Genomic DNA, 20,579 nt, shown 5'->3' on the forward strand with positions numbered 1-20,579 from the left:
CAAGTTTCCAATTGGAAAAGTTTTCTGAATATACTGACCTTGCACATAAAAGTCACATTCTGAATCTGAACTAGTTATACCATGCTCTTTTTATATGCAGAGGGGAGAAACAGGATTTTCTGTAAGGCCATTCATCTCGTGGTAAGACAGAACTGAAGTGAATTGTTCTTAAGGACAGATGTTGAATAGCTTGTTAAAGAAGTAATAAAAAAAGAAAATATAGTTTATTTACAATTGTGTAAAAACATAGTACAGGCAAGGTGACCAAGTTTCGTTTTATCAGATTATGTAGTATGACTAGGAAATGTAGAGAAACTTTCAGGGATACAATCTCTTCTTCCAATGTACCATGTCAGAAAGTTGAAAGGTAAATACAAGTTACAAATAATTGCCCTGATATAATATGTGTCAGATAAGCAAAACAGAAGGTAATGGCAGAACCACAGAGTATGCTGAGTTGGAAGGGACCCACAAGGATCATCGAGTCCAACTCCTGGCCCTGCACAGGGCCATTCCCAAGAGTCACACCATGTGCCTGAGAGTATTATCCAAATGCTTCTTGAACTCTTCTGTACATCATTATAGGTTGTCCCTATATTCCTTTAAAAGTTTGACTTTTAGAGTTAGAAACTTTCAGATCTGCAAAAATCTAAGTCAGAATGATAATATTATATTAAAAGTACTTATACACACCAGTAAACAAAAATATATTGTCCTGGGTTTTGGTTGCTGTGCAAGAATGAGGAAGTCTTTCAAATATTTGACTTAATATGTTGCTGGGGACACACACACACTTCTGATCTTAATATCCAAGACAGAGAAAACACAACTTCTTTAAGAGTACAGTTTGTCCATTAAACTTATAATTCAATACTTAAAGTTTTAGTGGTACAGAACTAAAGCAACTATGTTCAATGTTTTTATCTAGATGTATAGCAAACTGTCTTGGCATACTGAAGAAAAGGAAAATAATTTATTTTTGAAACTATACTGTATAGTCATTGTCCATTTCTCCACAAGCATGAGAGTGATATGAACAGTTAGGTTTTTAAGATTCTTTGGTCACCTGTATCTCTTTATGTGATATTCAAAACAGTATTCTGTTATCATCAGTTCAGTTGGTTCTGCTGATCTATGTATGAAGATAGTGTTTGCCCATGACAGCTAACACAACTTCAAATAGAATTAAGACAAGGGTTTTTTCCATTTCTTAGCTAATTTCTGAGACATGTCCAATTTGTAGCAGATTGGCATTTCAAATTTATGAAGTTTACAGCTGTATGTTTCTCTATTCAACAATAATTTTGTTGTTTGGCGAAGAGAAAACTTTTTTCATTTGATGAAGGCAGCAGTTTGTTGTTAGGTTTTGAATAAATAGTAATAGTAGCAGTTGCTGGATATTTAATAAATATTTTCTGTCACATCTGCAGATTTAACTTATTTCAATGGCAATAATTTATTGTCAATAATATATTTAAAACTGTAAATTATCTCATTTTCAAAATTTGTTATCTCTTAACTAGACAGAAAGCTATTTCTCTAGATGCATCAGTACTTTAGTTTTCAAGAACTAGGTGTCCCATTTTGGGATGAATGCAAGAAAGCTCTTGTTTCCTTTTCGTTTGTTTTTTTGTAGTGAGAAAGTTCCAGTCCAGAGCAGGCAATATCATTAATTATTTCTGATAAGACACTTAGTCAAGATATGGGAAACCAAGGTACAAATTCATGCAGTCTCCAATGTAGATCATGTCCCAGGTAAGTGTTCTACCCATAGGTTATTAGTTCTCATGACTTCTGATGTTTCTTTTTAATAGATACATGACCTCTAACTTACTATTTCTTAGTTTCAAACATTACATATCATCCTTGTAACAAATTTCGTTGAAAATTCCTATGAAATAACTGTATATTCCTCAGGAGTATTTTCTGCTCAGACTTATAATTCATTTGAAAAAATGTTTAAAAAACTTTCAGCTAGCTAAAATGAGTATTAGAAACCATACACGTGTGCACATGCACATGTATACAGACACACACACACAAAGTCTTATTTATATAACTCTGTTCTCATCTCCTTCTTATGTTGCACTGAAAAACAAACTTCAGCTTCTTGAATGAACCTGTGAGTTCATTCAAACACTTACTCATAGCATGTCAGCAAATGAATCTTGCTATGAGTTAATTTTACTTGGACTTTTTCATCCCGTTTTTTAACATTCATGTAAAAGCACAGCTTTGTAGAGCTGGAGGGTATTTTGTAAAACTTTTATCCTCTTTAATTTGGAGTGCAGTAGGTAGGAATGAACTGATTTATTCTTAGTCTATATTGAGCATTTCACATAGTTGCTCTCCTGAGTACAGTACAGAATTCATTTTAGGTATTCCTAATACTGTTTTTCTAAATCATTTTTTTATCTCATTTTATATATGTACCTCCTGTAATGTATGCCTCCTTTCCTAGCACTTGTTAGGAGGAAAAAAATATCCGTGTCAGTGCAAGTATGGTGTAGGTTTACTTGACTGTATAGTAAGTAATATAAAATCTGTTGTGTCACAATGGAAATGTAACTAATCTGAAGTCAAGTTTGCAATCTCCTATTTGTTACACATACATATGGCAACAGTTTGCATGAACAGTCTAACCACTGTTGAACATATTTTGTTAGGTATTTTATAGTACTAGGCATCCCATGCAAAAAAATCTTTTGGTAAAAAGTAGGAAGGTATTGTTTAAAACAATCTTATTTAATAGCACTTCTCAGCAAATATGAACTGCCGTCATTTAATGTGCAGGTTACATTATTGATTCTGGGTGGCTGAATGCAGATTTTGAATATTTATTTTATTCCTGAGATATATATCTGTACATTTAGGTATTCATTGTTATGAATTATCTCTGATGAAGAAAGAATGAAATATAATTCATTTCTCATTTTTATATTTATTTGGTCATGCAGATTTAATGTCAGAGTACTAATAAAGTTCCCAATAGCAAAACAAATTAAATACTTTGGACCCTATATAACCTTGTAAAAATGTGATTTAATTAACTGTAGAAAAACATAATCTATTTATACAATTGTTTAAGGCATTTGAACCTGACCTTACAGTGGCTTTGTACTATACTTTATACTACTGTACTATCCAGATCTTGATTTCATAGGGAAAACTGTCTATAAACAATGTTTACTTTATAGACATGCATTGAGAACATAAAAGATGTTTGCCTGTGCAAGGTTACTTGCTTTTTTGTCTCACTGCTTTGGATTTGTTTCACAAAGTGTCAGGACTGACTTAGAATCAGCTTAAGGGACACAGATTCATAACTTGTACCTTTATGCCATGTCAACAGACCAGCTTGTAGCCACAGGTAGCTTGTCCAATGTTTCAAATTAAGTGTGGATGGCTTCATTTTCTTCTACCATTCACTAGAGTGAATCTGGTTGTTCATTAAACCATGACTGGTGCAACCTCTTATAAGGGTCTTAACATTCAAAAAGGACACTGAGCGTGGCTACAGAATGTACAGAAGAGGGAAACAACAACTTAAATTGATGTGGTAGGTTAGTTGAAAATGAAAAAAACCCATATATATATATTCAGTTTATGGACATTTACCTTCTGTGAAATAACAATAATGTATTTAAACTGAGTGAACAATGTTTACTGGACAGCTTATTCTTAATCATTTACTCTGTAAATAGGCTGGAACAAGTATCTCAGAAAATATTCGCTTTCATGAAAATTGAATTAACTTAATTTCCATTATTGGCTTTTAGCTCTGTTTCCTTTCCATGTGTATTCAAGCACGACATTAGTGTTTGTAGAAAATGAGATTTTCAAGAGAATTTTTCATAAATAAAATTTTGCGTTCGTAAAATTTTATCGAGTAAGCTAGTTCTGATGCTTAGATTTGTCCAAGTGCATAACTTGGACAGCGGATGTTTGAAGAGTGTTATTGTGTGCAGTCATTTTTAGTGAGGGGGGAAAAGGAGAAAAGAAATTAGTTTTGTGTATTGGGGTTCAAGAAAATAGTCAACAGAAAGTCATTACATGGAAAGAAAAGAAGGCTAATGCATCAGCAAGTTTGTCTCAAGTAGGGCAACTAAATCAGACCGAGTTAATTTTATAGTTCGGGCCAATAATATTGACAATAATATTTCCTAAGTTTATGTAGCGGTGATTGGAGAGATACCAAACCACTTGAACAAATTTTAGTTACTTGAAGGCACCAACAGTCTCTACGAATAATGATATATGTCAGAGTTTCTTCTTTCCTTTCTGTTATTGGGATTATATATGTGAGTGTAGAGTGTGATAAAAAAATTACAGTCTGTGCTTGGAATCCTACTTTTATTTGTACAAATCTTCCATCTTGAAATAAATACAAGTCTGTGTACAGGAGCAGAATGTACTCACGTAAACCTAACCTAAATTAGACCTAGTACATCTAAGAATTATAATAAAAAAGAAATGGAAAGATAAGATGGAATACATAGTGATAAGTATCTTATGTGTCAGAGTATTCCCTCTTCTTTCTTATAAGTCAGGATATTAGATGTGCTGTTGAAATCACAGACAGGCTTAAATGATGAATCAAATACAAGGACTTTTTTTTTTTAATAAAAAATTTGAATAAGGTGCTTGTCTGTCCTGCAGTGAATGAGGAGAAAAATTTTAAAGACCTTTACCCAAAAGATGCAGCACTGATGGGCATATCTTATTTATGCCTGACAGTCGCATTTTACTATACTACTAGGTATAAAAATCAAGAAATCCAATAAAAACAGAATGTAAATGATATTGCCAGAGATATTGTAGAAGTAGGGGAACCAGCACAAAATAAAAGTCAATGTTAATACACAGTCCTAAAGCTCTTGATTGTAATATAAATTTGGCCGTCTTTTTGGAAAAACCTAGTCCATCAGAGCTTGTCTAATGATTCATTATTGCAGGTAAGACCAAGCATACTCTGTCTGTCACATCAGTGTCCATCATGATAATAACATAGTCATGATCATTTTACTGTGATGTTCAGTTAAGTAAAACAAAACAAATTGTGTATGGCCTTGTGTAAGATCTTGAGAGTTTTGGATGTATTGAATCTTCCAAAAAACCCCCAAACAAAAAAAAACCCAGATACATATTTTAACATCTCTAATAACGGAATGTTCATCTTTATGATGCATGGAATTGGTTTTATTTATAGATCTTTCTTTCCTCTCACCTCATTGGCATCTGTCTAAGGAGCAGAGCAATGCCAAGAAATGCTTTCCCAAACAGAAAATTCTAGTTACTATGTTTAGTTTTCATGTTATCTTCAAAGTTCATGTTTATAAAAGCAAGGATGTGCAAGAGGGTAACAGGTTTCTATCCGCCTCAACAAAACCTAATTGGAATAAATATAATAAAAATACAATCAGAATTAATATAAAGAAACTTTGACTAATTCAAATTTTAACCCATCTTTTTATATACTGTGATGGCACAAGTCAAAAAGAAAAGGAGGGTTTTTTGTAGAATGAAAATCAAAATTGCTATCCTATTCTCCTCTGCTCAGTAGAGATGATATTTTAATACTAAGGGTAAATAAAGATAGATGTATAGATAGATAGAAATTAAAAAAGGTCTATCAAATTTTAAAAATATATGAGTCAGCAAAAACTTCATAAGTCTTCAGGTAATGACAAAATAAGTCAAACTATGTTTCCTTTTTTTCACTTTCATTAAGTGAATCATAGATTCATCACAGAATTATAAAATGTTTTGGATTGGAAGGGGACCTTGAAGCTCATCTAGTTCCAACTCCCCTGCCGTGGGCAGGGGCACCTTCAACTAGACCAGGTCGCTCAGAGCCCCATCCAACCTGGCCTTGATCACCTTCAGCAATGGGGAATCCACAACTCCTATGGGCAACCTATTCCAGTGCCTCACCATCCTCACAGTAAAGAATTTTCCCCTAATATCTAATTTAAACCTACTGTCTTTCAATTTGAACCTATTTCCCCTTGTCTTGTCCCTACATGCTCTTGTAAGGAGTTTTGCCCCATCTTTCCTCTAAATTCCTCAGGTACTGGAAGGCCACAATTAGGTCACCTCAAAGCCTTCTCTTTTCCAAGATGAACAATCCCAATTCTCTCAGCCTTTCTTCATAGGAGAGGTGCTCCATCCTTCTGCTCAACTTGGTGGCCCTTCTCTGGACCAAGTGTTAACTGTTTTCTTATTTTCCCCAAATCCATTGTCTTAATATCACTCATTGCCATGTAACTGATATTACTTGTGTGCTACTTGAATATAGTCATATAGTAGTGATGAGCATGAGGAGAGAAACTCCAAGAAATAAAATACTTTAACTACTCTAATTTTATGTCAGTGGAATTACTCATATAACTATACTTCAGAATCTGTTGTATACATTTGAATTCTATCATGCTGTAAAGTGAAAGTTAAAGGATGTGCAGGAAAGGATGTATTGACAAGGGAAGAAGAAATGTGAGGGAGAAGAAAGGACTAAACTAGTGTGGTAAAAAATTATGAGACTGAAAAAGAATTATGAGATGGAGAAGTTGAAATAAAGAAAAAAGACCATATTTCATATAAAAAAGGTTTCTTAGCTAATAGATGTATTAGCCTCAGGAAGCAATATGTTTCAAAATGAAAAACAATACATGATTTTTAGATCTCTAAAATTAAAATGGTTACAGCATTAGTAGAATGATGTACTGGAAAGAAGTATTCTAGTCTGAATAAATCATTGGACAAGGACTATGAAAATCGGAGATTGATTTTTAGCACTCTTTGCAGTTTCTTAGCTGTGAATATTAATGATTTATTACTTCTAAGTGGAAGTAATTGGAAAACCAACTTGAATGAGAGCAGCCCTGAGGAGAAGGATGTGGGAGTCTTTTCTCTTCTTCTGATGAGAAATTTAACATGACCCATCAGTGTGCAGCTCAGAGAGCCAACTTGGTCCTGGGCTGCATAAAAAGAAACGATTCTCCCCTTAACTCCATTCTCATGAGACACCACCTGGAGTACTTGCACACGTATTTGATTTTTTATTTTATTTCATGGATTTTGTCATTTTATTAGTAATAAACTGTCTTTAAATAAACATTAAAAAAGCTTTTCTGATAGTAATCAACTAGTATAGTTTTGGAAAATAAAAAAAAAGGAAATGAGTGTCAAAAACAAGTGGGATAGAGCAAGCAATAGAAAAAGAAAGAAAATGGAAAAGGAAGATATGAAAAGCAGGACAAAACCAATAACTGTACTCCTTACTCTTTTTAAGTGTCTAATGTAGGACTACGCAAAGTTTTATAAGCACAGAGATGTACTCCGAAATATACCTAAAACTGGGTTCTTGAAGTGAGTTGGCATTTTATTCACATGGAAAAATACTGAATATATACTGAATATACTTTATTATCTTTCAGTGAAAGTAGGCACTTGGTTTAACTTTCTCTGAAAGTCTCTTCTAGAGGAAATACAAGTCTATTCTTAAAAATTATAATTACCTTTCATATAACTGTAAGATAAATGCTAGCATATTTAGCAATACTGGCAATGTGTTCTTTATATGTGAGTTTTCACAGTGCCACTGTAGATGTGGCCTGTATGTGTTAGCAGAGAAGCATGAAGTACGTGGCACATTCATTTTTATATGATTTATAGGTTTAAATTTATCTTGAAATATTTAAGTATGCTAAAAGTGCTTGAAATATCTAGAAGGTACTCATTAGTTGTTCCATTATTACTTTGTCCAATTAATAGAGGGCTATAAATTTTATATTAATTTAGAAATGCCTCTAACCATTATGATCTTTCATGATGTGGTGGTGACATTAAATAAACACAATTGCTGGATGCTAGAATTCTTTCAGAAATATTTATTACATATGATAAGACTATCTCTAAGCTCTATAAGACACTACAAAAATTGAGAGGATATAAATAAAAAGAGAGAAAGGTCTTTAATGAAATCTTTAGTAAGAAGTGATTTCAGGCTTATAGTAAGGCAGAGGAAAAAGGAGAATATAGGCTGAGTCTTGAAAATGAGAGAAGATTTAAAAGGAAGAAAAGGAAGGAAAGAGAGAGAAAAGAAAAAATATCATCTCCTCAATGCAAATTAAGTTGACAATTTCTAGGTGTTGATTTGAGCCTCATTAGCCAGGTATAGCTAACTAAATAAGTAATAAGGAGTATAATTAGTGAGACAAAATATAGGTAAAAGTTGATGGATTAGCATAGAATTATTGATGCTGACAGCCCTGTGTTTTCCAGGGAAACATTTGTGTGAAGTTAGGAACAGATGCTGGACAATATGGCACATCTGATTTCATGCTGCTTGTGCAAGCTGACCCCTGGCATTCTGTGTGAGGTCAAAAGATTTCTGAAATTTTAGTGAAGAGAAACTATGGACATGGAGGTTGACTGCTCAAATCAGGTGTTTGTCTTGCCTTTCTGCAAATATCTGATGATCATGGTTTCACAATAAATTCTAAGGCTGAGTAGAGAACACCTGAAATACTAGTTGTTTTATAATTCTGCTGCTTTTTAAGATGTGTTGTCTAATCTATAGTAATGTATTCCTCTCTTCATTTGAAGGATTGAAACTATTATTGCAAGTTATTCTCACAACTGAAAATTAATTTTAAGTAAACAACTTGTAATGCACAGTTTAGGAAAGGATATACAGAAATAAATTACTTTATAGCTACAATTACATTTATTACTTGAAGCACTACAATTTATTTTTTTAATTCCATAGGAAAAATATTGATTCATCCAAATAAAGACCCCATTTTCATTTAAAACTTCAATAACTCTGCTCTCTGTCCCAGTAATCTACATGCTGATTTTTAACATTTAAATACTGTTACTTAACCAAACACACTGTATTTTGAAATCTAGCTGTTAACAGAGACATTTGTCTCTAGGTGCTTTCTTATATGCACTTTTGCTACAGATATGGAGAAAGAGAGTTAACCTAGTTGACAGAGAACTATTGAAAACCTTTGTTCCTTCATGACCTTCCCTAAAAGTAACATTGTTGGGATAAATTACTTGATGACATAATTGTCATACAAGAGACCCAAGTTCAATATCTTATCTCTGACAACAGCAAATAATGCTTGTGTAGGAAAGAATGTAGACCAGAGCAAGTGTATAGTAGTGCTTCCCCAATGCTCTCCCATCTTACAGATTTAAGGTTCTGAGATTTTGAGGGCTATGTGAAAGCAATGTGGCAGTAGATGGAGTTGGAGAAGGACAAGAGAGGTTTAACACCGACACCCATAGTGGAATAGAGAGAAGACAAAATTGGCTCTAACACCTTCCATCACAAAATTTAGCCTTCTTCGATCCTGAAATACCAGGAAAAATACAGGATGAAAAGCAAAGAATAGCATGCTTTGAAAAGTGGTGTAATTTGTGTAAAAAGTAATGCCAAGTGGGAAAAATATTGTTTAGTGTTTCTTGATCACCCTTGTTCCTTCCTCCAGATAATGCTACAAGTCATTCATAAACAGGATATTAATACCAAAGTTCATAATTCATTGAAGATTTCAGCTGGCTCATGTGCCTTCCTTCTGTAAAGTACCACACCACCTTTTGTGATAAGGCACAATATTATAATCAATATGAAAATGAAAATTTGGATTTTCAAAGTGCCAAATTGAATAATCCGCCAAAGTGGTGGATTTATTAAGTAGGGAGAAATTAAGGGTTGCGGTATACTAAAGATACTGAGATAATGTAGATTTGCCAAATTATATTTTCACTGATCATTAAACACATGTTGATGCAAAGATATATATGGAAATGTGGCAAAAAAGAGACGTGCTTAGACATAGGTACTACAGACATTTTCCCTAGGAGAGTATTGGAACTGAAAATAATCATAGTTATCTGCCCAAGAATCAGAAGTTTAAGTTGGAAAGGTGAGATGGAATCAGGGTTCTGTACCTTGGCCAGGAGAGTGTCTGTGGCAGTGGTGCTGGAATTGACAGAATTTCAGTATGTTTGAGAACAACAACTCAGAAAATGATTTCTCAAACAAGATTGGGGTGTGTTTGTTTGTTTGTTTAGAACAGTGTATCTCCTCTCTCCCATTACTACTTTGGCTTTTGTACTATCTTATTTTCTTCAAGATAATAGGCCCAAATATTTATGAATCTTAAACTGAAATACGAGAGCAGGAAATAAAACTCTCCATTATCTTTCCTGAAGTTGGTGCGTGTTGCATTGTTGAAGCCTATGGGAGATCTCTTTGAATTTGATTAATTCTTTTAGCCTGTGATACTTACCCAGAATATGACCTGACTGTTGCCTTCTTCCCTTTGTAGACTCTTTCTGCATGGGAGAAGAAGGTAATTGCTGCCTTACAGAAAACATTGAAGCTACTACTAAGTAATTTCAGCCCGGTTTCTTCCTAATCCTGTTATGCTGTATGTACCCCTGTGAGCAGCTGGGCAAAACTGAATCTAAATAGGCAGACTGATTCCTACCTGCAAGAATAAAGTCTGCAATATTTATTTCAACAGACTCCACAATGATCCTAATAAGAATAGCATGCATCCTCAGCCTTTCTCCTCATGAAATTTCTAGCAGCTTAGGAAAGCATCTTGTTAATGGAACTAGTTTGGCACTTTTGACTGTGTACTTCATTAACACATTTTGGGGATGCATGAGCATGGTGATGAAAAATCATTCCTAGTAATGGGAAAATTGATCCGTATTAAGCACATTACACAGGACCTTTTTTTTTTTTAATTTTTGCTCAAATAATTATGTCTGTGATTTGAGAACATTGAAAATCAGGAGATTTGAGGCAGTCTGTTCTCATAGTGCCCTTTAGCACTGTGATCAAATAAAGTCCTGCTCACTAGAGGAGCACAAGTAATCCACTTTGGAAAAAAAACAGGTTTACCAGCACATTCTCCAGTGGAAAAGTTTTTCTTAGCAATTCAAACATGTTAAGACGAAAACAATGTATATTATTAATCAAGCAAAACTCTTCCTAATTCATATCGCTCAGCGTTTGCATTTTATATGCTTCACTTTCTTAATGTTGAAGTGAGATAATAACAGGTACTTTCAGTGGCTCAATCTTAAATTGAGTCCTAGAATCAGTGCACTGAAGTGATTACAGGCAGGAAAATACACATGAAATACAATATGAAACTTCTTTTTGAAATACTGAAAAATGTCTAGAGAGAAAAATGGATTTCAATAAATGAGGGATACAGAGTAAAATATTTTGCAATTTTATAAACTTTTCTTGTTCCCTACTGAAATTAAAACAAACTTTTCACCATTTTTAAAAACTATCCAGTAGTCTGGCACTGACAATGCAATTATGGGATGTAGTTCAAAGAAGGTAATATAGCAGCTTGAAAGTGTTTGATCATGCATTCCAATATTTCTGAAGAAATCTTTTTAAATTATAAATCAGCATTTCTAATACATTTTGTAGTAATCTTGTATTTTCATGGGAAAATTTTTATTACTTGAAAATTTTGCAGTTACCTGAATAATGACAAATATATCTGAATTAAATGGATGCACTTCTTGGGATTACATCAATGGAACATAAAATTCCATTAATTTTCTTTGTTAGAATTTGTATTATTTTATTTAGTTTCGACCACAGAAAATCTTACTATAGTGAATAGTCAGATTTTAAATGATCCCTGATTTTTTTTTTTAAATTAGATATTTTTTATGTAATATTGCTTACAATTTTTTAGTTACTGCTTTGTGAGTTGTCTATATGTAGTCTATTCTGGTAGTGGCAATAGCTCTCAGTTCATGACCTGCTAATAGTTGTGTGCACTCAAACAAAAAGACAGTCCACAAATACATGTTAAAACCCAACCCACCTTTTCTTTCACAATCACAAACTACAAACAAGCTTAAAATACTTTTTTTGTTCACTGGAAAGGCTTGTATCCAAACTTAAATATTTTAAACTCTCATATAGGTGATCACAATTACTTATTCATAAAGTGTTCACTTGGATATGTGAACACAGTCCTGCAAAAATGACCTCTTCAGCTCTTCTCTCATGTTCTCTTACCAGTGTAATGAGTCCCTTGTGCTTGTCATAGTGTCTGAGTAGCACTGGGAGTTGGGATGGGGGGACAGTGTCAGAACTGCTTTTCAGCTGTCATAGGCTTTTGTATCAGGTCACTTTTCTCTCAGGATTACAATCGGAGGCTGGATGGAGTCATACTTCTTAGACACTTGTAAACCTCTGCTCTCTTGATTTTATAAAAAGGAATAATGTTGCTTCTGCACTGTACTCCAGTGCCAGAACAGGAAATTTTAAACATCCATACCCTTTTCACATATTTGCTGCTCTCTTCCACTATACATTCCCATCCCAACACAGTAGGCTAGCTGTGTAGTTCTTCTGATGTCAATAATTGTTGCTTGTTGGTTTGGTTTTCTTTTTTGTTGGTTGGTTTTTGTTGTTGTTGCTGGTTTGTTTGGGGTTTTTTTGCATTGGGCCACAGAATCACGAACTGTAAGAAAGTATCAGGAAAATTAACCATTTTCATTTTTGTATGTGTATAATTTTTTTTTCTTTTTTTTTTTTTTTACTCCTCTCAGCTAATTTTCTCCATGGTAAATGTCTGGGAGAGAAAAATAGAAAGTGGAACAGCAGCTGCTGCTGCTGCAGATTTCTTGTTGTGAGATCTCATCTTGACCCAATGTAAGTCAGTGCTGTTGCCCAGTGGCTGCTACTATGAGTGTCTCCCAGGTCTCCTGTGTTCCTCTTCCACTCTTTCTAATTTGATTTTGTAGAGTCTGACAGAGATCTTGATTTGTGTTTTTGGTGCTCTCTGATTCAAATGAAAATAGAGAATTGCAGATATATGGCAGGGTTTGTCCATGACTGTCACACTAATATGAAAAGATCTTGTGATTACAATCAGTATTTGTATGGCTTCTGTGCTTTTATGTTTTCTGTAAGCTCTAAAAAAATCTATACTGAATTAATGAACAGATTCTAAAATTCTCTGTGGTATCTGTAGTTTACTCGACTTTCGTTAAGTTTTTTAGCTTTTAAAATATTAGAATTAAATATTATAACCAAGTTCTAAATGTAAGTGAAGTTGGAAGATCAAAAGGAAGAGACTTTAAGCTAAATGTTATAGTAGAAATTATTTTATTATGACCACTTTTAAACAGTGAAAAGGATAATAAGACTTAATCCTAAAGTTTTAAAATAATTTACTATAAGGACAAAGGATACTTCTCAGGATACCCTAAGATTTGAGTGTTTCATTTTTTTAATGATCTTACTGTAACAGTTTTTCAGCATATGCAATTTGTGCAGCAATTACCCAATAATGTTGGAGAATTACCTTCCAGTTAAACAGTCATAAATAATGATGCAAGGCATAGTAAAATAATAAGTGTCTGAAGAGAAGTAATACTTTCCTTTCTTTTTCAATATTGTATGATTGCTGCTTTTGAAACAGAAATATCTTATATTATCAGTGCTTTTTTACAGTTTGACAGGCCATATCCGTATGCACTTAGAAGTGTTTACCTTGATTCATTGAAAACCATACAACTAAAATCCTTAAAACTTAACAGCTTATTTAAATGGGAAGAATATGCTGGTCAAGGGAGGTGAAGGAGCTGATTGTCCTGCTCTGCTCTGCGCTGGGGCAGACTCACCTTGAATATTTTGTGCAGTTTTTGGAACCACCATATAAGAAAGACCTTAAGCCATTAGACAGTGTCCAAAGGAAGGCAATGAAGATGGTGAAGGGCCTTGAGGGGAAGCCGTATGAGGAGCGGCTGAGGGCACTTGGTCTGTTCAGCCTTGAGAAGAGGAGACTGAGGGGAGACCTCATTGCAGTCTGCAACTTCCTCATGAGAGGATGTGGCACAGACACTTTTCTCTATGGTGACCAGTGACAGGACCTAAGAGAATGGCCTGAAGTTGTGTCAGGGGACATTTAGGTTGGATATTAGAAAAAGGTTCTTCACCCAGAGGGTGGTTGGACCCTGGAACAGGCTCCCCAGGGAAGTGGTTATAGCACCAATCCCGACAGAGTTCAAGAAGCATTTGGATGATACTCTCAGGCACATGGTGTGACTCTTGTGCAGTGCTATTTGACTTGATGATCCTTGTGGATCCCTTCCAACTCAGCATATGAGTGTTATGTTGTGCCTAAACAGCAGCTGATTCAAAAATGTTGTGACACTTGCTTAGAGACTATATGCTGTGTATTTGAGTATACTTATTTTTCTTTACTCTGTTTGACCCTTTCTCTGGTTACATTTTAATCATAATATGGAAGTAAGGATTACAGTTAAAAAGTAGGAAGTGTTCGCTGTCACGTATAGACCACTGAAATTTTTCAAGTTTATGAACCTCTCTGTGAGCTCTTTGCAGACTTCATCCTTGATGATCTATTGATTATTTTTTCTGAACACTCACAAAGAGCTCAAGAATATTAATCAAACACTAGCAGGATGTAGTATCCACCTATGTAAGATGGCCTGTGTTATCCCATTAAAATCTAACTATTATTTCTATTTTGCTGTATGTTTGAAAACGTTCCTTTTTGTCAATGACACTTTTCATTTGTATTTTCCTTTAGAAGGATTAAATCTCCACTAAGTTAATTAAAAATTATGTACAGGTCATAAATTGCACATAATAAGAAGCATATGACATTTATAAAACTCCATATATACTTTATATACACTCAGATACTTATTTACATAGATTTAAACTACTGACATAGAAGGCTTGATTATACTGCCCAAATTAAGTCTCCCTGCCTGACTCTGGAAGGAAAAGAGGAAGTACAGAGTCTTCTCACACTGTTCAGACAGTCCAGTTTGTTACTGGACTTTGTCATATCATTCTGTCTGTGTGAACAATGGCAGAATATTAGATTTTCAGTGTAATGGCTGTTAGATAAAAAGTTTGGCATCGGTTGATTTTAATGCTTTGTGATGTGCTGCTTAATCATATGACGTTGCTTACCAGTGTTGCTTCTCTTAAGTTTCCCCCTTGACTGTTCTGATGATACTGATGGTTTGGCCAATTTTCCACTACTTTTACAGTCCACTAATCCAGTCCACATGTACTTTGTTTGGCTATGGAGATGCTGTGGGAGAATATATCTAAAATCTTTGCTAAAATCAAGATAGATTACATCATCTGCTTCCCCTTCCATCTACAGAATCAATCATTTGCTTATAGAAATAATTACTTTAATCATGTGTGATTTGCTAAATCACCTCTTTGTTCTGTAGTTGGAATATTAAATACTGTCATCTGCAAATGAGTTTAACACAATATATTTAGAATATTCATGGAATCACAGAATGGTTTGCATTGGAAGACACTTCAAACGCCAGGTTGGATGGGGCTTTGAGCAACCTGGTATAGTGGATGGTGTCCCTGCCCATGGCAGAATGGTTAGAACATAGCTTTCTTTTCCAACTAGAGCTGGAAAATCAAGTTGCATTTCTAACTAGTATTATTATAAGAACACATGACTCTTTAAAAGTATATGAAAAGGAAAAATCAAAAGGTAGAAATGAATGATATTTGCAGACTTGTTCCTTCCTTATTCTTATCGAAATATATAAAAGTCATCCTGTCCCTTCTTTTCAAATGATGTGCTGGCACACAATTCTAGTGCAAATGGTAGAAGAGTAGAGAAGAGAAAAATAAATAAGGACACTTGCAGACTAACTGTATCTGGAAATATCAAATCCTGCCCTAAATAAGAACCTTTTCTCTTCCTTATAAATTTGTCTGTTGCTAATCCCAGAAGTGAAACTGAGGTTAAACTGCAGTGCTATTTGAATACCAATTCAATCCTGCAGTAAGTTCTAGTCACTCTGACCAGAAGACAGAAAATGTGATCCACCACTAGAAGCCAACTTCTCATTTAATCTGTTATAGAAGTATGATAGTTTCTCAAATGACATCAGTACAAATAGGTTAAATGGGAATTGTGGGGTTATAATACAGTGTTTTAGCTGTAGTGGTGTAGGTTATTGTCATCCAGATTAAAAATCAAAGAATTAAATAGAGATTGTGCAATATGTCCATGAGCAATAAGAAAGTGTTAATATTAACATTTCTTTAGCATGAAATAGATGGCCAAGGTTTTCATCAGCTCTGTGGTTTAGATTATTAATGTAACTGCAGTAAAAAATGTCTTTGCAGTGCCAATTCAATTCACCTCATTACACTTGGGTAAACCACTCTTGTTAAAATTATGAGAAAAATAATGTTGTGTGTGTGTGTTTTTATCTGGGAGACTATATTAGTGGCTGAAGCAATTGCTACATCAAGCACCTAAGAGAAATTTTAAAAACAAATTGCAGAAAAAGATCTGGTTTGGATTTTAGGTAGACCATCTTGTGCTTAGATCAGAGGAGAACAAATTAAATAAAAAATACTAAGTCTTGAATGAATGAACCTAGCTTTTTTTTTTCCCCCAAACAAATCTTGAATACAGCAAAGAATTTGCATTATCACCCTACAGAGATTCATATGGCTACTAAATGATCATAAAAGATAAGACAAAATACTTGGTACCTGTATAACATTAGTCATTTAACTGAACAAATCAGAGAATATCATATATAAGTTATGACACAAACTAGCTTCTATGGCATTTGATAGAAATTAATAGAAGCAGTATAAATATTTCTGTCTCTATGCACACTTACATGGCACTAAAAATTGATATAGGAGGAATGTTTGCTATATCACTACAAAAGAAATATATCTTAAATTAGATAGTTTTACATGTTAAAATTATGCAAATATCTCAGTTACTTAGAAATTCTCTTTAAATGTTAACTATCCAGTTTTCATAAGGGAGAATATACATTCTAGTGTTGCCTTAAGCAGAAATTCTCTATAGCATTTCAAGGCAGCACTGGTGTTCTTCAGCTAGTTGAAAAATTCTGAATGAAGCTTTCTTAGAAGTTTAAGTTTCTGTATCATCTATATTTCATGATGATTTTTTTTATATTTTTCTTTGTGCATGGAAACTGTTTTTGAAGAAATGCATGAATTCTGACCATTTCATCACATTAAGGGTTGAATTTCTAAATTCTAAATTTCCAGAGTAGATGGAATCAAGTGGTCCTAAGTTCCCATTAAAGCAGCTACCAGAAAACTCACCTGGGACTGCTAGACAGTTGTTCTAGAGTTTTCAAGTGCTAGGGTGTGGAGAATGAATCTGTGTGGCCCACCACCACCATGGCAAACAGCTAATGAGTGGTGTGCACAAATTCCTGATTATGTTGGAGGCATCAGATGGTGCAGGTTAGCAGTTTTTACTGAATACCTGGAAAAACTATCTGTCTGTTTTCATAAAACTGACCTATATTTCACCTGAGTATGTAACAAATTTGGTTGTTTCTTGTGCATTCTATGTTCAAATAGATACATTTTCTAAAAGTTAGGTTTTCATTTAGTCCGTTTCACAATACTGGTACAAATTCAATTTTATTCTCATGTAAAATATTTACAAAACCTGTTTTCTGGTAGTTTATTACATACAGAGCTAGAAATAAAATTAATTCATTGCAATCTTTCATATTTGGTCATTTTAATATTGTGAATTGGAAATGTGCTGCATGCTGAAATTATTTATATCTAGTATTATATTTCTCATCAAAACTGATACCATAGAACCATATAAATCTTAGAAAGATATATTTAACCTAGTCTATAAATTGCAAGGATAAGATTACACTGTACAAATTAACACAAAATTTTTCTTTATCATTAACATTTTCTTTAGACTCTGCAGTCAGATTTGGTATGCTAAATAAGCGAATAAAAATCTTACTTTGTTGAGTGCTGGCTATTATCTTTAAAGGTGACATTCTTTCAAGTTAACTTCAAATTACTTTAGGTAATGGATAGACAGGGAAAGGTAATAGAAAAAAACCTTAAGGATAGTTTCCAACACCTATATCTAGATCCTCAGTTTAGTAGATTTCATTGCTTGGTGTTTTTTGTTTGGTTGGTTTTTTCCCATTTCTGGCAGTTATCAGCTCAAAGTAGAATTGACTGATTTTAATTACATGTAGTTGCTTTGCCTTATGTAGTTGTTGATGAATTTACACCAATGCATGAAAGTGTGGGTAACAAGCAGGAGGAGTTGGAAACTATGATTAATTAGAAATCTGTGATCTAATTGCTATCACAGAAATATGGTGGGATGGAATGAACATTGCAATTGAGGGCTACAAGCTTTTTAGAAAAGATAGGCTGGGAAGCAGGGCAGGGCTATTGCCCTCTATGTTAAGAAACGGATAGATTTTGAAGAGCTGCCTTGGAGTAACAGCTGTGAACAGGCTGAGAGCTTGTGGGTAAGGACAGGACTCACAAAGGACACCTGATGAAGGGGGTCTACTATGGGCTGCCTGATCAGGAGGAGCCTGTCAATGAGGCCTTCCTGCTTCAGATACAGGAAGCATCATACTCGCAAGCTCTCATCCTGATGGCAGATTTCAACCATCCGGGTGTCTGCTGGGAAAGCAATGCAGCTGGCTGCAAGAAATCTAGGAGACCCCGGGAGTGTGGAGGCCACCTTACTGGTTCAGATATTAGACAAACCAGCCAGATGTGAGGCATTACTTGGCCTGGTGCTCACCAGTGTGGATGAGCTCATTAAAGGAGTTAAGACTGATGGAAGCCTGAGCTGTAGTGACCATGCCCTAGTTATGATCTCGAGAAGCCTAAGCCTGGCAAGTAGCCAACTCAAGACCCTGAACTTTGGAAAAGCAAAATTCCAGCTCTTCAAGGAATTGGTGAATGAGATCCCCTGGGTAACTGTCCTTAAGGACAAGGGGGCTGACCAGAGCTGGCAGCTCTTTAAGACCACTTTTCTTAGAGTGCAAGAGCAGAGGGACATGGGACAAACTTGAAAAAAGTGGGCCCACAAGAACCTCATGCGGTTCAACAAGTCCAAGTGCAAGGTGCTGCACCTGGGTCAGGATGACTCAGACATGAGTTCAAGCTGGCAGATGAACTCACTGAGAGCAGCCCTGCAGAGGAGGACTTGGGAGTTCTCATAGATGAAAAGCTGAACATGAGCCTACAGTATGCTCCGGCAGCCCAGAAAGTCAATTATATCCTGGGCTGCATCAAAAGAGGAGTGACCAGCAGGTCGAGGGAGGTGATTCCCTTCTACTGTGCCCTTGTGAGACCCCATCTGGAGTACTGCATCCAGATCTGGGGTCCTCAGCACAAGAAAGATGTGGACCACTTAGATGAGATCCAGAGGAGGCCACAAAGGTGATTAGACGGATGGAGCACCTCTCCTATGCAGACAGGCTGAGAGAGTTGGAGTTGTTCAGCCTGGAGAAGGCTCTGGAGACAGCTTATTGCAGCCTTCTGGTACCTAAGGGGGACCTATAAAAAGGAGGGAGAACAACTTTTTTTACAGGCAGATAGTGACAGGACAAGGAGCAAAGTTTTAAACTGAAAATGGGCAGGTTTAGATTAGATACTAAGATTAAATTCTTTACTCGGAGGGTGGCGAAGCATTGGAGCAGATTACTCAGAGAGGTTGTGGGTGCCCTCTCCCTGGAAGCATGCAAGGCCAGGTTGGATGGGGCCCTTAGGTCCCTTTAAAGTCTTTTCCAACTCAAACCTTTCTATGATTCTATGATTCTGTTAATTTGAATGCTTACTGAACTTAGCATTTTAAATTAATTTTTGAATTCCTATTCTTTATGAAATTATTAAAATAGGGAAACAAAAGGAAAAAAAAGGAAAAATGTAACTAATTCCTTTTAAACAATTCTGTATGACCTGTACATTTTGGAGACTTCCACTTCCTTTTGTGGTAGTTCTCTCACTGCAGGAAGAAATGTGACATAGGATGGAGTTCTGCAACTGAAAGAGTAGGTTGTACAAAGCTTGTACATGTACAAACATGACAGGGCAGTCATGTTTCCAGTCTTTAGAGCCTCCTTTGTCTTTCAGATTACGTTTCACTCTGTTGTTAAATCCCCACAGTAAGGCAATGCTGAACTAATGAAAAATGTGGATTTTTAAATATACTGCTTAAAATAATATTAGGCATTAGTAACAAAATAAATAGTGGAAAATAAAAAACGGGATAAAATATTTATAAATATTGTTTTCATAGAGATCTCAAAGATGCCATTGTCAACTATAACATGGCAGAGAACTCTAGATCTGATAATCATTTCATCTCCTAGTGTAGTGTAGTAGAGAAATAGAGATTGATGATTTATCCTCCTATAGCAACTATCTGGCAGTGTATTGGTGAAATTATACCTTATCATGTACTCTTGACAGAATTATACTGCAGTCCTATCTCATGTTCCTCCATAGGGAATCCCAGAAGTCTACCTGAATCAGCCAATGCATCCATTGTCTTTCAAATTATCTGTGACAAGATACGTATGAAGAACAGATACGGTCAGTCCTCTTCTGTTACTATAGTGAAATGGAGGTTTATCTGGTTCTATGGTTGGGCTTAATAAAATTATCTCATGAATCTTCAAATACTTATTTTAGCTGAATGTGGGTCTTT

At 35.0% G+C, this 20,579-nt stretch overlaps 1 protein-coding gene across 2 annotated transcripts in view; it reads left to right on the forward strand.

Moving 5' to 3' along the window:
• SGCZ (sarcoglycan zeta) overlaps positions 1-20,579 on the forward strand; it is a 421,202-nt gene that overhangs the window by 249,508 nt on the left and 151,115 nt on the right. The gene's annotated exons all lie outside the window — the stretch shown is intronic.

This window comes from Pseudopipra pipra, chromosome 4 (genome assembly GCF_036250125.1).
Source record: "Pseudopipra pipra isolate bDixPip1 chromosome 4, bDixPip1.hap1, whole genome shotgun sequence".
NCBI lineage: Eukaryota > Metazoa > Chordata > Aves > Passeriformes > Pipridae > Pseudopipra > Pseudopipra pipra.